The 17,797-nt window shown below is 32.5% G+C and overlaps 1 long non-coding RNA gene across 1 annotated transcript; it reads left to right on the top strand.

The window, feature by feature from the left end:
* Positions 1-10,804: 10,804 nt before the first annotated feature.
* Positions 10,805-11,782, top strand: LOC123197668. The gene is made up of 2 exons (XR_006497897.1): positions 10,805-10,903; positions 11,406-11,782. It is a non-coding gene; the product is annotated as an uncharacterized LOC123197668 (long non-coding RNA).
* Positions 11,783-17,797: the final 6,015 nt, after the last annotated feature.

Below are 17,797 nucleotides of genomic sequence, written 5' to 3'. Positions count from 1 at the left end.
GCTGGACTTATAAATAAAAGGGAAGAAGCTGAGGAAGTCATCAAGGATAAAGTAGAAGGGATTTAGTTTTTGGGGGCTCCAGCATAGGGGATCTGACACCTCTGTTGCCAGTATTCATTTATGCATTGTTGGTTGTTCATTCCAGAATAATTTCAGTCAAGCTATTGGCTGTAACTTTGCTAAGTTCAATCAATAAAAGCACTTTTCATTCGACTGAGTTTATGTTACATTGAGAACCAAACAAATACATCCATTGTTTACAACACTTTCAGCAGGATTGCATATTGGAAGCAGGAGACAGAAGAAGTAACTGAAGACAGCAGGTCAGGTACTCATCAGTTTCCCTCTTAGCAATAGGTGTTGACAAGTACCCATATATAAGCTGTTGTTGTTTGAATTGGTGAAGTTGAACAATCAAATTGTTTTGAGGGAACCTCTAATGCAAAGATAATGAAATTGTCCTTTTTGAATTATTCTTTTACATAAATCTGGTTATCTTGGTTAGTGTCAGATTAAATTCCAGTATTGGGCTCTTACCTATCAGTTGGAGCTTTTGATATGGCTTTAAGATCACGATGTTATTTAACAGAATATTGTTGAAGCTTCTAAATGCTATTGAATTTCAGTCAAGGTCCCAAAAATTAAGTTGAAGCTTTCTCGTAATTGTTATCTCTGGGTTTTTAACTTCCGTAACATAAAAAATTATTTATTTATGTTCAATTAATTTGATGCACTTCCCTTTGCTTGCTGTGTGTCATTTGTTGCTCCTACTGCTGCACTCTCCTTTGCTTCCTGTGTGACATTTTGTTAGGACTAAAATATATGTTTCCCGCTGGAAAAGAAAGCTTGGAAGAAAGAAGACAGATGGCAGCAGAAAATTGGGGTGGTAAGGACAGAGCTCAGCTCAGCAGATTGATGGACCACGGAGAATAATCATAGAAGGCAACACAACACATGATAGCCTGGAGACCGTTAAAGAGTACAAAAGAGGAGGGGATAAGAGCAGAGAGGGGATCCAGAACTCAAAAAAAGAGAAGGGTATTGACGGAGAGAGGAGGCCTCTCGAAAGCCCTGCCTGAGAGTTGACTTTGGTTCATGTGTTTATGTATTTTGTTCATGAGTGATAGTGAGAATTTCCAGAAATAGTATCATTGGTACATTGAACTCATGTTGTCATTTACAAAGGTTATCTATGAGAAGTACATTTCTAGAATCCTTAGGGGTTGCTTGTTAATTAATATTGACTTGTTGGCTGTCTGGAAAGATAACTGATTGCTGCTGGAGTGTCGAGAGTTTCTGAACATATATGTCTGGCAAATGTTACTATTCCCTTATGCTATGTATTTATGAATTGTAGCGGTCTCCGAAAGATACACTCCCTGCTCCCATTTCAAGAGCAATATATTCATGTGATGGTTTACTGTTGTACACTGATTTTTGTGATGGTGCTGTTGGAGTTTTTGATGCCGACAATTTAAGACTCCGATGTGGAGTAGCACCTTCTGCCTACATGCCTTCCTTCACTAGGTAAGTGCATTATTCTATATAAAAACCACTTCAAAGGTTTCAAAAAATTTTCATTATAATTTCCTTGTATCAAAATCTCAAAGCAGTAGGAAGCCATCCCTCACTGACATTACATTTTCTGCAGCAGCAGCACTACCACCTGCCTTTTGTTATAGCGGCTCATCCATATGAACCTAACCAATTGCTCTTGGCATGAGTGATGGAGCAGTGCTTGTAGTCAAACCTTCTGATACCGAGTTGAAGGGGGGTGGCACACCCTCCCAAGACAACAGATCCCTCCCCTCTAATTCGTCAAATCCTTCTTTGGCTGGTCAACCGTCAGAGCTGCCTCCCAGGTTTTCCTTATATGATGATGTTGTGTACATTAACGGCTTTTGGAATTAAAATTGTCATTGTTGTCATGCCAGTCTGTTTACTTAAACCGGCCTTTTCTTTTATTCATTTATTTTGGGCTGTTCCACTGTAAAGATGTTTAATTTACACTTGCACTTCTTTTCCCAATAGGCTTCATGTTTTTGTACAGTAGAATTCCTATTCGAGTTCAATCTTTTGGGTGCTTGAATTTAAATTTATTTCTTATTCCTTAGAAAATTAGTTTTATTTGATTTGTTTTACTCTATGGTTAGTCAAATTCTGGATGTATAAAATATTTTTCTTGGATCATTCTCATCCAAAATCAATTATAAAGTAGGGTTAAATTTGACAAGGTCAAGCTCGAATGAAGGTTGCCTTTTGATTGAAATGTTTTTAGATAAACTCGATTTTATTAATAAAATAAAGGTTTGAACTCAGTTCAAAAGCGTTTTAGTTTTGAACTCAATTTGAATAGAGTTTAAATTCAAATGTTTGAAGTTGTTTGAATTTGACTTATTTATGAAACTAAATCCAATCTTTAGCTATCAAGTTTGATCTATTCTTGTTCAAATCTAATTTGTTCGATATGAGTTGTTAGAGTTGAGTCCAAATCGTATTTGATCAACTTGTTTGTTACAATGTTATCCAATCTTCTAATATAACATTTGTGAAATTTGATCTAATCGTAATGAATTTTCACTATTGTATGTGTGATGTAGTGAAAATACTGCAAACAAGAACTTCTTTTCTTGGTTTGACTTATTGTTTTGAAGTTTATATCCATAATTATGTTATTCAGATTTTACTAGAGAGATTATGATAGAGTGATGCAGAACAAAAGACTGTGTGCCTAACCTTTGGATGTTGGTTGGTGTCTTCTACCTTTGTTGAATTTTTTATATTCATAGGATTAAGAGATAGTGTTACAATTGTGTACACAATTGAAATACAATGAGATTCTAGAGATTAATTCTTATTGTAAGTAGAAATGATAATTTTGATCTGAATTTAGGATCTCTAAGCCTTCTTTACTTTAACAGGGGAAAATTCTCTTATAGAAATAAAATATAGGATGAATACCCTAATTTTAAGTCTCTATATAGTAAGATAATTATACTAATGATGTAATCTCGATTTACTTGGAAGTGATTATTTTCCTATGTAGACATGGGACGTAAAGAAAATATCTTCACAAATGTTAGAAATTGAACAATCATGTCATGTCTTTGTCGTTGGTTCTAAATGATGGGATTTCATCCGTGTCTTTGAGATAACCTATGGATAGATGTCATATTTAGTTGTTGATTGACTCAAAGAGATAAATATCTAGTGGATGATTGTCTTATTCAGTGTCAGTTAAATTTATCATAAAAGAATTTTCCTCATAACATTTATAAATATTTATTAAATTTGAAATGGGAAAAATCCAAGAATCTTAACTTTAAAATGTGACTACAAACCTACCACATTTGTTAAATAAAAAAAAAAAATCTAATTGTAGATAAACAACAATTTATATTGATAAATATTGGATTATTAATATATAGGGATATATTTCTGTTTTTTTTTTAAATCTTAAAAAACTTTTTATTGGTACATACCACACAACGTTATTAGTGCTTCTTATAGTGGATGGGTAAGGGCCAAGCTGTTTGAGCTCCTTTTAAAAACCAATTAAGATCAAATTTGAATCGATTTAATTCTATAACAATTAGTTTAAGATTGAACTTGTTCAAGTTGATAAAAAATGTCATTAAAGATTAAAAGTGGAATAAATAATCTTACAAATAGAATAAATAGTTTCAACATTAATAGACAAATAGTATCATCGATACAATGAAAATTATTATCGGATAAAAATTTGAACTAAAATCAAATTGAATTATCAAATTGATACTTTAATTTAAATTTAGTTCGAATCAAATTAAACACTAAACTTAAGTTGAGTTAGCTTGGTTTGAATCCAATTGTAAAAACAATACAAAGCTTGGAGTTGAGATGGGACTTTTGGCCTATTTGTGATGTTTCATTTCATATAGTCGGTTTTGCTATCAATAGATGGAATTGACTTAAAATGATTAAAAAAGGAACAAGACTAAAATAATTTGAAAAAAAGAAGGTACAAAATATAATATTTGAAATAATTGGACTAAACTATAATAATTTAAAATCAGAAAGATGAAAAAAATTATAGCAGTCTTTCTCCCATTGTAATTTTCTAGCAATATTTTGTTGAAGTTTATTTTAACTGAAAACTTGTGCTATAACAACTCACTTTTAAGTTGGAAACCACACACCCAAACTTTGAGTTGCATTTAAAATTTTCAGGTCGATTTTTGTGTAAATTAGTAATGGAATGAAAAGCAATTTGGTGAGTTCATTTGAATGAAGATGAGATAGTTTAAATTCAGAATGAATGTAAAGTTTGAATTTGTGTATTAAATTTGTTATTATTGAATTTATGATTTATTGACAAAATTACATTATTTTATTTGATAATAAAACATACTAAATTGTTGTAATAATTGGTTAAAATTATTCAAATCATATTAGAAACCATATTTAAACTAGAACAAACCATCAACCTAGGCTACCTAGCTTTTGAACTAGATTGAACCTAATTCTACATATGCAATTAAGTTAATCAGGTATGAAATAATAAAACTAAAAAAAAGTAGGGAAAAGAGATTGCAATGTAGACCCACCGCGTGAAAATGAAGATGGATATGAGTAAAATTTAGTCTCCAAAATATAAAATAAAATAAAAAAGTTAAAGAATTCATTCATAATCCTTCAACATGAAATTTCCTTTTTTATTTTTATTTTTTTCATATTTTCAAATGAGATACTTAGAGAGATCAGTCTCTATAGTAGTAGAAGTGCTCATAAACTATAAAAGTGAATAAGTTCAAATATATATTGACTCAAGTTTAGTTTGAATTCACAATGGTTAGTTTGAGATTAATTTTATTTGAGCTAATTGAAAATGCTGTTAGAAATTACAAACATAATAAATTGTGTCATCAACAGAATAAATAATATCAACAACTCCTGAATAATATTGTTGTCAGGAAAAAAAAAGCCAAAAGACTATTTCTCAATTAAGTTTTAATGCAAAGATAATAAATATACACCTGTAGGGTTTGAAAAACCCAAATACCCACCTATGGACTAACTTTTATTAGAGGTAAGGGTAAAATTATTATTTTATTAATAATATTAAAAAATATAAAATAATTAAAAGTTTCCCCCTAGTTTTTTTAAACTAACAACTTTACCTTTGCCTATAAGTTTTCTAACTTTCAAAAGTAACCCTCCAAAACCTAAGGTTTAGTTTCTTCTCCTCTTCGACTACCATCTCTGACCACCGACCATGACACTTTCAACCCATGAAAAAGTCAGCCATTAGATCTTCATCTTTTTGATGTGAAGAAGGATCGATCAAGACACGTTAATTCATCTGAATCGATGAAGATTCGTCGATTCAACCGAATTCTAGAATCGATGAAGACATATTTTCATTGACTCTTCTCCACATTGGAGAGATGAAGATCTGATGGTTAGCATTTCGTGGGTTGACAACATCATCGCTGGTGGCCGAAGAGGGGAAAAAAATAAACCATAGATTTGGGAGGGGGAAATATTATTTTTGAATGTTAAAAATTTTTAGACAGAGATGAAGTTGTTAGTTTTAAAACATAGGGGAAATATAAGACCTACTAATACTGATCTATCAGAGTAGCCAACAACAACATAGAGACAAAACTTCAATAGTAACAACTGACAATCCAAGGAGAAATTGGAGAACCAAACAATGCAAGAACAAGAGCAAAGATTGCTGATGTAAGGCAAAATCATTAGAAAGACAGGAATTAAGGTTAATGCTCGACGCAAATATGTTGTTGCGAAATGTATGGGTATTCAAACAATAAATTCAATGTCAAGAATTGCCTCTTTTTTGGGTGAGGATCCCATCGGTTTGATTTTTTGGACAAAATGATAGTTCATTGTGAATTGAATAAGGGAAGAGGACAAGGTGGCAATCTACACAGATGATTGGCCTTGTTTTGGTTACACTGAATGAAATCCTGGAATCTCATAACAAATTAAGAGACTGGCCCCACTATAGTGATGGAGTTTAGTAAAAGAGAGGAGGCATGAATTGCTCTAGATAAGGGAATCTAGCCCCACTATGGTTAGCTAGCCCTTGCCCTCATGTTTGGCCGATGATATGGTACTCCAAAGTCCTACCCAAGGATGTTTTGGCCATCCAAAGGGATCCGCAAAATTCACTAGATATTCTAATCAATAGGAAGGGTTACCTTCGTAGGAAAACACTTGGGAGAAGTTTGATTCAATAGCCACCACTTTCGCTTACTTTCACAAGGTGAAACTCGTTAAAGGTATTGATAGACCTTTGATTACCAAAGTGTACCAAAGAAAAGGCAACAAAAGAATTTCACCACAAGCTGAAGTGGAGGCAGTTGAAGCTGAGGCTAGAAGCTACACACATATGGCAGGATAGCATAACCGATAACATATTTGAATTGGGTTATTGGCAGGATAACAAAACAGATAATACATTTGAATTGGGCTGTTGGCTGGAAAATGGGAAGATAACACATTTTGAAAGGAGTTGCTAGACTCAAAAATAAAAAGGAATAAGCTGAGGAAGTCATCAAGGAAAAAGTAGAGGGGATTTAGGGGGTTTTTTGGGGGCTCCAGCTAAGGGGAACTGGCACCCCTGTTGCTAGTGTTCATTTATGTATTCTTGGTTATTCATTTCAGGATAATTTCAGTTAAGCTATTGGCTATAACTTTGCTTAGTTCAATCAACTGAGTTTACGTTGTTGTGTAGAGAAAATATAAAACACAATTCTATGTTATTGAAGATAATAAATAATTAAAGCAGAAAATAAAATGTAGAAAAATAAAAAAAAGAGAACAGAAGAATTTACGAGGTTTGATAAATGTACTTACGTTCTCGGCACCGCAGACTACTTTCACTATCTTCAAAGAATAGTTACAAAGGAAAAATAAACTATTAGAGATCCCTAATAATAGGATTATCTCAATATAATTGTGTTTGACTACAATTGCTTTTGGGATGATTTTGAATTAAAACCAAGGCCTCTATTTATAGACTTTGGTAAAATGCAAAGAGAAAAAATTAATAGATATGGGACCTAAAGAGCCAATTTTTCAATAATCTCCATCTTGGCGATTTAGTGTGTCCCACCAAATTTCCCTTATATTTTCCTTCTTTAACGACGACTTCAAATGCTCCTTGTGGCACAATTTAAGCTTACAGGATGTTGATCAAGTTCAAACAATGATTGAACTTGATTATTGTTACCATTTTGCTTCTTGTGTATCTATGCTCCATCATGAATCGATCAAATCGCTTGTATCACTATCTTGGTGATTGTTTCAATCCATAAAGCGATCTCTTCAATTTGTAAACCTAATTCTCTTTATTAGCAACCTTAAATCTTTCAAGCTGAGTCATGTAAATTTCCTCTTCTAAATTACCATGTAGAAACACAGTTTTCACATCAAGTTGAACTAGTTCAAGATTCAATTGTGCTATCAAGGCCAACAAAATTCTAATAAAGAAATGTTTAACAATTGGAGAAAATATCTCATTGAAATCAATCCACTCCTTTTGAGCATAACCTTTTGCTACCAACCTTGCCTTATAGCGAACATCTTCTTTGTTAGGAAATCCATCTTTTCTTGTATACACCCATTTGCACCCAATTACCTTCTTGTTCTTTGGTAATTGAACTAACTGCCAAGTTTCATTTTTTTGAAGGGATTTTAATTCCTCATCCATGGCTTTCTTCCACTTTTCAGCTTCCAAACTTTTAACTACTTCTTTATAGGTGGAAGGAATATCATCATCTACAATTGAACGTGCATAGACCATCATATCAACAAATCGAGCAAGTTTATGTATTTCTTATTTTGGCCTATATGATGCAATTGATTCTTATTGCTGCTAAGGTTCTTAGGTTGAAACCTCTTCATCTTCACTTTCCTCCTCTGCCACTAGAGTATCACTATCATTTTCAACAACTCTGGTTGGGTTTATTATTGCGATTGTCTCAAACTCCACCTGTTGTGGAGTATCATCGGTCTTCTTTGTTACCTTCTTTAACATGGTAGATTCATCAAAGGTAACATCCCTGTTGTGAATGATTTTGTTCAACTTTGGACACTAAAGACGATATCCTTTCACTCCAGAACTAATCCCCATAAAGATTGCTTTCTTAGCTCTTGGATCTAATTTAGAATCCTTTGTATGATAATAGACAGTAAAACCAAACACACGTAAGGAATTATAGTCATTAGCAGGTTTTCCAGACCATACCTCAAGGGGTGTTTTCCCTTCAATTGCAATGGATGGTAAATGATTAATGAGATGACATGCATATGTAACAACCTCAGCCTAAAATGTTTTGCCCAACCCAGCATTGGACAACATATATCTAACCTTCTCCAACAAGGTTTTATTCATACATTCAACCACCTTATTCTGTTGTGGTGTTCCTTTGACTGAGAAATGACGTACAATACCTTCAGCCTGACAAACTTTAAAAAATGGATCACTAGTATACTCACCACCATTATCAATGCTTAGTCGTTTGATTTTTCTGCCAGTCTGAGTTTCAACCATCTTTTCCCATTTCAAGAAAACACTTAATACATCATTCTTCTTTGTTAAAGCGTACACTCATGTCCTTCTAGAAAAGTCATCAACAAAAGAAACAAAGTAGTGTCTACCTCCCAAGGAAGTTGTCTTAGTAGGTCCTCACACTCAGAATGAACATAATCCAAAATACCTTCAGTATTATGAATTGCAGTACTAAATCTTACTTTTGTTTGTTTTCCCAGGACATAGTGCTCACAAAAATCAAACTTGTAGGTCTTTGCTCCTTTCAATAAGCCTTGTTTCATTAAACTAAATGAGACTTTTTCCCTTGTATATCCCAAATGCATATGCCAAAGTCTAGTTGTTTCATCATCTATATCTTTTTCAGATACTGCAACTGGTGATTTAAAAACTGTACCACCATTATAATAATACAAGTTATTTCTTCTTGCACTTTTCATCACTACAAGAGCATTAGAGATAACTTTCAAGACTTTATCTTGCATTGACACCTTGAAGCCTTTGGATTTCAAAACTCCCAAAGAAATGAGATTTTTCTTTAACTGTGGTATATGTCGAACTTCTATTAGAACTCTAGTTGACCCATCATTATTCTTTAAATGGATTAAACCTATCCCTTCAGTTTTACAAAGACTATTATTACCCATGAAAACAACTCCACAATTTAGTTTTTCATAATTGAAGAACCATTCCTTGTGTGGACATATATGATAAGTGCAACCCGAATCTAGAAGTCATTCATCATATTGAGATGTTGTTGGTAGACTTACTAGAGCAAAATCTAATTCATTTTCTCCAATTTCAACTATGCATGCATTTGAAGCAACTTTGGTCTTACCTTTATCTTTACTTTGTAACTTCAGACAATCTTTCTTCCAATGTCCCTTCTTTTGGTAGAAAGCACATTCATCTTTACTAGGTCTTTTCTTTGACTGAAATCTACCCTTTCTTTCTTGCTTGCAACTTTGACTTCGTCATCTTGCAGTAAGGGCCTCAATAGTTGTCTCTCTATTCTCTTGTTGATCTTTCTTTTGAATTTCATTATTATTCAAAACAGCACATACCTCATCGTAAGTCTCTTTCTCCTTTCCATGAAGTAATGTAATGCTTAAATGATCTAATTCTTCAGGAAGAGATCCTAGTAGAAGCATTGTCTTATCTTTATCTTTGAAGATTTCATCCAAGTTCAGTAAATCAGCTATCAACTGGTTAAAAGTATCAATATGATCACTTATACTTGTACCAAGTTTCAACTGAAGACGAAACAGTCTCTTCTTCAAATAAAGTCTATTCTCATTGCTTTTCTTCATATACTTGTTTTCTAATGTCTTCCACATCTTACTTACAAACGTCTCTTTCATGAATGAATATTTTTGCTCTCTACAAAGACACATACGGATTGTACCACAAGCTTGACGATTGATCCTCACCTATTCTTTGTCATCCATCTTTTCTGGTTTTTCCTCCTCCAGAGCTATATCAAGGTTTTCTTGACACAGGGTGTCCATCACTTCACATTGCCACAAGCCAAAATTATTTCGGCCATCAAATTTTTCCACATCAATTTTTGTGGTTGTCACAATTGTCTTTGTTGATGTCAATGCCATTTTCTATTGACTACGATTTACTTGGTAGATAGTTTTTCAAATAACGAAGTTTCACAAATTTATATTCAATAGCTAAAACAAAATTACTATAACCTAGGATAGTAGTAAGTGCCAAAAAATGATAATATATGCACTAGGAAGGTAACCAAGAAAGATTGGTGGGGACAAAGTCTCCTTAAAAACCAACCTCCTTAGAAAGCATTTTCCTAGACATGCACATAACCATATAAATAGCTACTCACTGTCCCAAACCTAGGCTTTGATACCACTTATTGTGCAGTGAAAATATAAAACACAATTTCTATGTTATTAAATATAATAAATAATTAAAGCAAAAAATAAAATGCAAAAAAATAAAAAAAAGATAACACAAGAATTTATGAGGTTCGGTAAATGTACCTACGTCCTCGACACCGCTAATTACTTTCACTATCTTCAAAGAATAGTTACAAAGGAAAAATAAACTATTAGAGATCCCTAATAATAGGATTCTCTTAATACAATTGTGTTTGACTACAATTGTTTTTGGGATGATTTTTAATTAAAACTAAGGTCTCTATTTATAGTCTTTGGTAAAATACAAAAAGAATAAATTAATAGATGTGGGACCTAAAGAGCCAATTTTTCAACATATGTTACATTGAGAACCAAACAAATACATCCATAGTTTACAACACTTTCAGCAGGATTACATTTTGGAAGCAGGAGACAGAAGAAGCAACTGAAGACAGCTAGTTAGGTACTCACCAGTTTCCTTCTCAGCTATAGGTGTTGATAAGTGCCCTTATATAAGCTGTTGTTTGAATTGGAGAAGTTGAATGATGAAATTATTTTGAGGGAACCTCTAATGTAAAGATCTTTCGATGAGAATGTCCTTTCTGAATTATTCTTTTACATAAATCTGGTTATCTTGGTTAGTGTTAGATTAAATATCAGTATTAGGCTCTTACCTATCAACTTGAGTTTTTTATATGGCTTCTAGATCACAATGTTATTTAACAGAATATTGTTGAAGCTTCTAAATGCTACTGAATTTCAGTCAAGGTCCCAAAATTTAAGTTGAAGCTTTCTCGTAATTGTGGTTTTTGACTTTAGTAACAAAATAACTTTTTTTATTTATATTCAATTAATTTGATGCACTTCCCTTTGCTTTATATGTGTCATTTCTTGCTCCTACTATTGCACTCTCCTTTGCTTCCTGTGTGACATTTTGTTAGGACTAATATATATGTTTCCCGCAGGAAAAGAAAGCTTGGACAAAAGAAGGCAGATGGCAGCAGCAAATTGGGGTGGTAGGGACTGAGGTCAGCTCACCAGATTGATGGACCATAGAAAATAATCATAGAAGGCAACACAACACATAATAGCCTGGAGACCATTAAGGAGTACAAAAGAGGAGGGGACAAGAGCAGAGGGGGGATTCATAATTCAAAAAAAGAGAAGGGTATTGAAGGAGAGAGCAGGCCTCTCGAAAGTCCTGCCTGAGAGTTACTTTGGTTTATGTGTTCATGTATTTTGTTCATGAGTGATAGTGAGAATTTCCAGAAATGGTATCATTGTTGCATTGAATTCATGTTGTCATTTACAAAGTTTATCTACAAGAAGTACATTTCTAGAATCCTTTGGGGTTGCTTGTTGATTAATATTGACTTGTTGTTGGCTGTCTGGAAAGATAGTTGATTGTTGTTGGTGAGTCGAGAGTTTCTGGAGGAGACGATTGTAAAGTTGTGGTTGCTGGAGGGAGGCCAGTTACTTGATTTCAGTTCAGGTACCTATCACATTGGTTGCTCCTAAGTTGCTGCCATGTGTCATCCCTGCTCCCCTCCTTCCTTTCTTCCACATGTACACCTTGGTCCTAACACACTCTCTTTAAATAAACTTTCCATATGACAATTTGTTTGACCATGATCTCAATTCGATTAAATTATGTGGAAACGTAGCATCATGATAATATAGGTTCATGAGACCCAAATCACATATTCTTGTCAGCTTGAAAGATTAAGTTGTGTAGCTTATTATGATCATTGTACTTATTCCACCTTGACCAGCTAGAGTAAAACTTACTAGAATGCATTTTTATGGATAGTATGCTAGAAGCCTTGTCCTAGTGCATGGCCTATCACACTTTCTTGGAAGTTTTAGTGCTACAACTTGTCTGGCAAATATTACTATTCCTTTATGCCATGTATTATAACTTGAAGTGGTCTCCAAAAGATGCACTCCCTGCTCCCATTTCAAGTACAATATATTCATGTGATGGTTTACTGGTGTATGCCGGTTTTTGTGATGGTGCTGTTGGAGTTTTTGGTGTGTACAATTTAAGGCACCGATGTAGAATAGCACCTTCTGCCTACATACCTTCCTTCTCTGGGTAAGTGAATTATTCTATGTAAAAGCCACTTCAAAGGTTTCAAAAAATTTCATTATAATTTCCTTGTATCAAAATCTCAAAGCAGTAGGAAGCCATCCCTCACTGACATTATATTTTCTGCGGCAACAGCACTACCACCTATCCTTTTGTTACGGTGGCTCATCCATTTGAGCCTAATCAAATTGCTCTTGCCATGAGTGATGAAGCAGTACATGTAGTCGAGTTGAAGTGGGGTGGCACACCCTCCCAAGACAGCAGATCCCTCCCCTCTAATTCGTCAAATCCTTCTTTGGCTGGTCAACCGTCAGAGCTCCCTCCCAGGTTTTCCTTATGTGATGAGGTTGTGTACATTAATGGTTTTTGGAATTAAAATGGTTGTTGTTGTCATACCTGTCTGTTTATGTACTCAAACCAGCCTTTTCTTTTATTTTTTATTTTGGGCTGATCCACTGAAAAGATATTTAATTTATACTTACACTTCTCTTCCCAATAGGCTTCAAGTTTTTGTGCAGTAGAATTTCTATTCGAGTTCAGTTTTTTCGGGGCATGAATTTAAATTTATTTCTTATTCCTCAGAAAATTAGTTTTATTTGATTTGTTTACTCTATGGCTAGTAAAATTCTGGATGTATAAAATATTTTTCTTTGACCATTCTCATCTAGACAAAGGTTAATTTAATCAAATTCTACCAAGGCAAATGAGTTAATCAAGTATGAAATAATGAAACTAAGAAAAAGCAGGGAGAAGAGATTGCAATGGAGACCCACCATGTAAAGATGAAGATGGAAGAGAGTAAAATTTAGTCTCTAAAATGTAAAAATAAAAAAAAGTTCAAAATCCTTCAACACAAAATTTCTTATTTTACTTCCCATATTTTTCATATTTTTTCGAATGAGATATTTGGAGAGTTCACTCTTTGTAGTAGTAGTAGAAATATTCATAGACTACAAAAGTGATAAAGATTAGATTCAAATTGAAGCAAGTTCAAATATAAGTTAACTCAAGTTTAGTTTGAATTCACAACGGTTAGTTTGAGGTAGAATTTAGTGTTATATTTATGACTCAAGTTTAGTGCTCATTGACTACAATTGGACTAAAATATAGTAGGAAAAAGGACTACTTCCCACCCAAATTTTAACCTAATCTTAAAATCATACCCACTACGAATGAAAAACCCAAACACCCACCTATGGATTAACTACCATCCAAATTTTCAATTAGAGGCAGGGGTAAAATCGTTATTTTTTTATAAACCTTAAAACTTTGAAATTTATATCATTTTGCCCCAGGTTTTAAAAACTAACACTTCAACCCAATTCTCAAAGTTTGAAAAGTTTAGATTTCACCCCTAGGGTTTGTTTCCTTCTCTGACAACCGTCATTTCGAATGACGGTCAGTGCTTTCCACCCATCTTCCAAATCTAGCTATGAAGGATCACGAAGGACAACCGTCTAGACGAGATGACGAAGGACGATGAAGCATCGTCCTTTGTCGAGTCTTCCTGATTTGGATGATGCTTCATCGCCTAGATATGGACGATGAAGGGTCATCCTTCGTCGAAGAAGATCTTCGCTTCTTTCCATTCATCAGTTGGTTTCCTAAGCTATTGGAGATGAAACCTAGAAAGGGGGGAAAAGTCAATTTTTCAAAGTTTAGTCATAGGGGTAAATGTGAGTTTTCTAAACTAAGGGGAAAAATGATACAAATTTTTTAGGTTTTAGGATTTATGATAAAAGGACAATTTTATCCTTGGTTCTAACTGAAAATTTGGATGACAATTAACCCATGGGTGAGTGTTTAAGTTTTTCATCTATCGTGTCTATGATTTTAAATTTGGACTAAAACTTGAGTGGAAAATTGTCCTTTTCCCAATACAATAATATGAAACAACAAGGATGAAAATATTTTATCTGTAAGTCTATCTCTTGTTGTAAGTCTTTTAAACAATGTCTTGTCAACGTGTATTTGGGACTGAAAACATATATCATCACACCTCATTTCTTAGTTGGAAACCACACACACAAACAGGAATCACGCATTCAGAATTTATATTTTTCTAATTGATTTTATCATAAATTAAGAGTTTGAATTTTACCTGGCAAAGTGATGCCATAAAAGCAAAGAATTGTAAATTTAAAAATTCATGTTTTGAAAATAATTTAACAACCAGTGTGTGGAATTGTAATTTGCCATTGATTAGGTATGAAAGTAAGAAAAAGCAAGGAAGAAAATGAGTTAATCAGATATTAATTTGAAAAGTAGAGTCAATGTCAAGTAGTAGCTTATTGGAAGATGCAAATGAGTTTACCGTGGATAATTAAATAATAATAAAATTTAGCTTTTGCAAGAGCACTTAATAAAGCTAATGCTGCTTTACCTAATTTAATCTTCATTTTCCAACACATTGAATTATAAAATAATTAATTAATGAGTTTATAAGGTATGAAACCAAAAAAATCAGGAAGAAAGATTATAGTGGAGACCCACCATGTGAAGATGAAGATGGTGAGACTCAAATTTACTCTCCAAAATCACTCTAAAACTTTATTCAGTCTCCTCACTTTGAAAAAAAAAAAAAATGACTTAAGATTGGTCATAGTCATTCAACTAGAAGAATGTGAAGGGGTCCATGGCTGGATACCAGTTTTCTCTTGATTGCACCTCTTTTCTGCAGAAATAATTCTTGTGATACAGTGAGATTAATAATTAAGTTTCTATAATTGTTAAAAAAGGCAAATAATGCAGGAAAATAAGTTTATGGATGCAAGTTTATTAATGAGTTAATGTTCATCCCCTTTCTGTGGGTGTTTTAAATTTGGAAGACTTTTGTTCTACTTTTTACCGAGTTCCATCATTATCTTTTGGATCAAGTCTTTTTTTGGTTTAATGTTCTGTTAACATAAGAAGAAAGATCACTCCAACGGCTGTGTTTTTAGATGATACATAATTTCCCTATTTCACTTTAAATACACTAAAGTTTACCAGCAAGAGCACTTAATAAAGTTTAGCTAATGTTAACTTTATCTACTTTATGCTTCATTTTCCACCAGAACAAATGAGGTCAGAACAATACAATCCTCTCTTACTTCGAAATTATCATTAGAATAAATAAATAGTATCGACAACTTGTGAATAGTACTAACAATATTATCATATAAGGATTCAAATTGAACTATCAAATGAAAATTTCATTTTGAATCAAGTTAAATATTTATTTAAATTGAACTAGTCACATTTGTGATTCGAATATAGGATTTTTGATGCATTTTTAATTAATAATATAGAAAATGATGTTTATTTAACAATTATTTAAAATAATTTTCAAACTAGATCGAGTTATGTATCAAGTTTGTGAGCTAGACTTACCTAAACTCCCTTTAATTTAAATTCAATTCAGTTTAAAAAAGAACCGACTCTCTTAATTTGAGCTCAATAAAAGTTTATTTTAAACAAATTTAAATCAAACTAATCAACTTGTTTGTTACAATGTTATCCAATCTCCTAATATAATATTTGTGATATTTGATCTAATCGTAATAAATTTTCACTATTGTGTGTGATTTAGTGGAATACTTTTTGTGCTTGGTTTGACTTGTTATTCTGAAGTTTATATCTATAATTATGTTATTCAAATCTTACTAGAGAGATTATGGTAAAGTATGTAGAACAAGATAATACGTGTTTGATCTTTGAATGTTGGTTGGTGTCTTCAAACTTTGTTGAATTTTTTATATTCATAGGATTAAGAGATAGTTTTACAATTGTGTACACAATTGAAATACAATGAGATTCTAGAGATTAATTCCTATTGTAAGTAGAGATGACAATTTCGGCCTGAATTTAAAGTCTTCGAGCCTCCTCTACTCTAACGGGGAGGGAATTCTTTAATAGACATGGGAAAGAGGATAAAAACTCTAATTGTAAGTCTTTATAAAGTAAGATAAGTATATTAATGAGATAATCTCAATTTACTAGAAAGTGATTATTTTCATATGTAGGCATGGGACATAATAGGAAAATATCTTCATGGATGTGAGAAGTTGAACAATCACGTCAAGTCTTTGTTGTTGGTTCAAAATGATGGGATTTCATATGTATCTTTGAGATAACTGATAGGTAGATGGTATATTTAGTTGTTGATTGACTTGATGAGATAAATGTCTAGCGGATGATTGTCTTATTTAGTGTCAGTTTTGTTAACTTTATCACAAAAGAATTTTCCTCATAACATTTATAAATATTTATTAAATTTGAAATGGGAAAAATCTATGAATTTTAACTTAAAAAAGTGACTACAATCCTACCACATTTGTTAAAAAAAAATTTCTAATTGTGATAAACAATAATTTATATCGATAAATATTGGATTATTAATATATAGAGATATGTTCTTGTTGTTTTAGAAATGTTAAAAGACTTTTTATTGGCACATATCACATAACATTTTTATTGCTTCTTATAGTGGATAAGGTATCGAGCAAGCTGTTTGAGTTACTTTTCAAAAACAATTAGGGTTAGATTCAAATTAACTTAAATGTATAATGATAAGCTCAAGATTAAACTCATTCAAGTTGATCAAAACTGTCGTTAAAGATTAAAAATGGAATAACTGATGTCACAAATAGAATAAATAGTTTCAACAATTGATGAATAGTATCATCGATACAATGAAAATTATTATTGGATAAAGATTTGAACTAAACTCAAATTGAACTATTAAAATGAAACTTTAATTGAATTCAATTTGAATCAAATTAAACACCAAACTTGAGTTGAATTAGCTTGGTCTGAATCCAATTGTAAAAGCAATACCAAGCTCTGAATTGAGATGGGACTTTTTGGCCTATTTGTGGTGTACCATTTCATATTTTCCATTTTGCTAACAATTGATGGAATCGACTTAAAATGATTTAAAAAAGAACAAGACTAAAATAATTTCAAAAAAAATAAGGTACAAAATTATAATATTTGAAATAATTGGACTAAATTGTAATAATCTAAAATCAGAAGGATGAAAAAAATTTATCTCTTCTGAGTAATATTTTGTAAAAGTCTATTTTAGTTGAAAACTTGTGTTATAACCACTCACTTTTAAGTTGGAAACCACACCCAAAATTTAAGGTGCATTTAAATTTTTCTCATCGATTTTCATGTAAATTAAGGAGTGGAATGAGAAGCAATTCAGTGAGTTTATTCCACCAAAACAAAAAATAATTTAAATTTGATTTGAACAAAAGATGAGATAGTTTAAATTCAATATGA

The sequence above is a fragment of the Mangifera indica genome, chromosome 2 (genome assembly GCF_011075055.1).
Source record: "Mangifera indica cultivar Alphonso chromosome 2, CATAS_Mindica_2.1, whole genome shotgun sequence".
NCBI lineage: Eukaryota > Viridiplantae > Streptophyta > Magnoliopsida > Sapindales > Anacardiaceae > Mangifera > Mangifera indica.
Note: the sequence above shows the minus strand (reverse complement) of the source record. Positions and strands in the feature narration are given on the sequence as shown.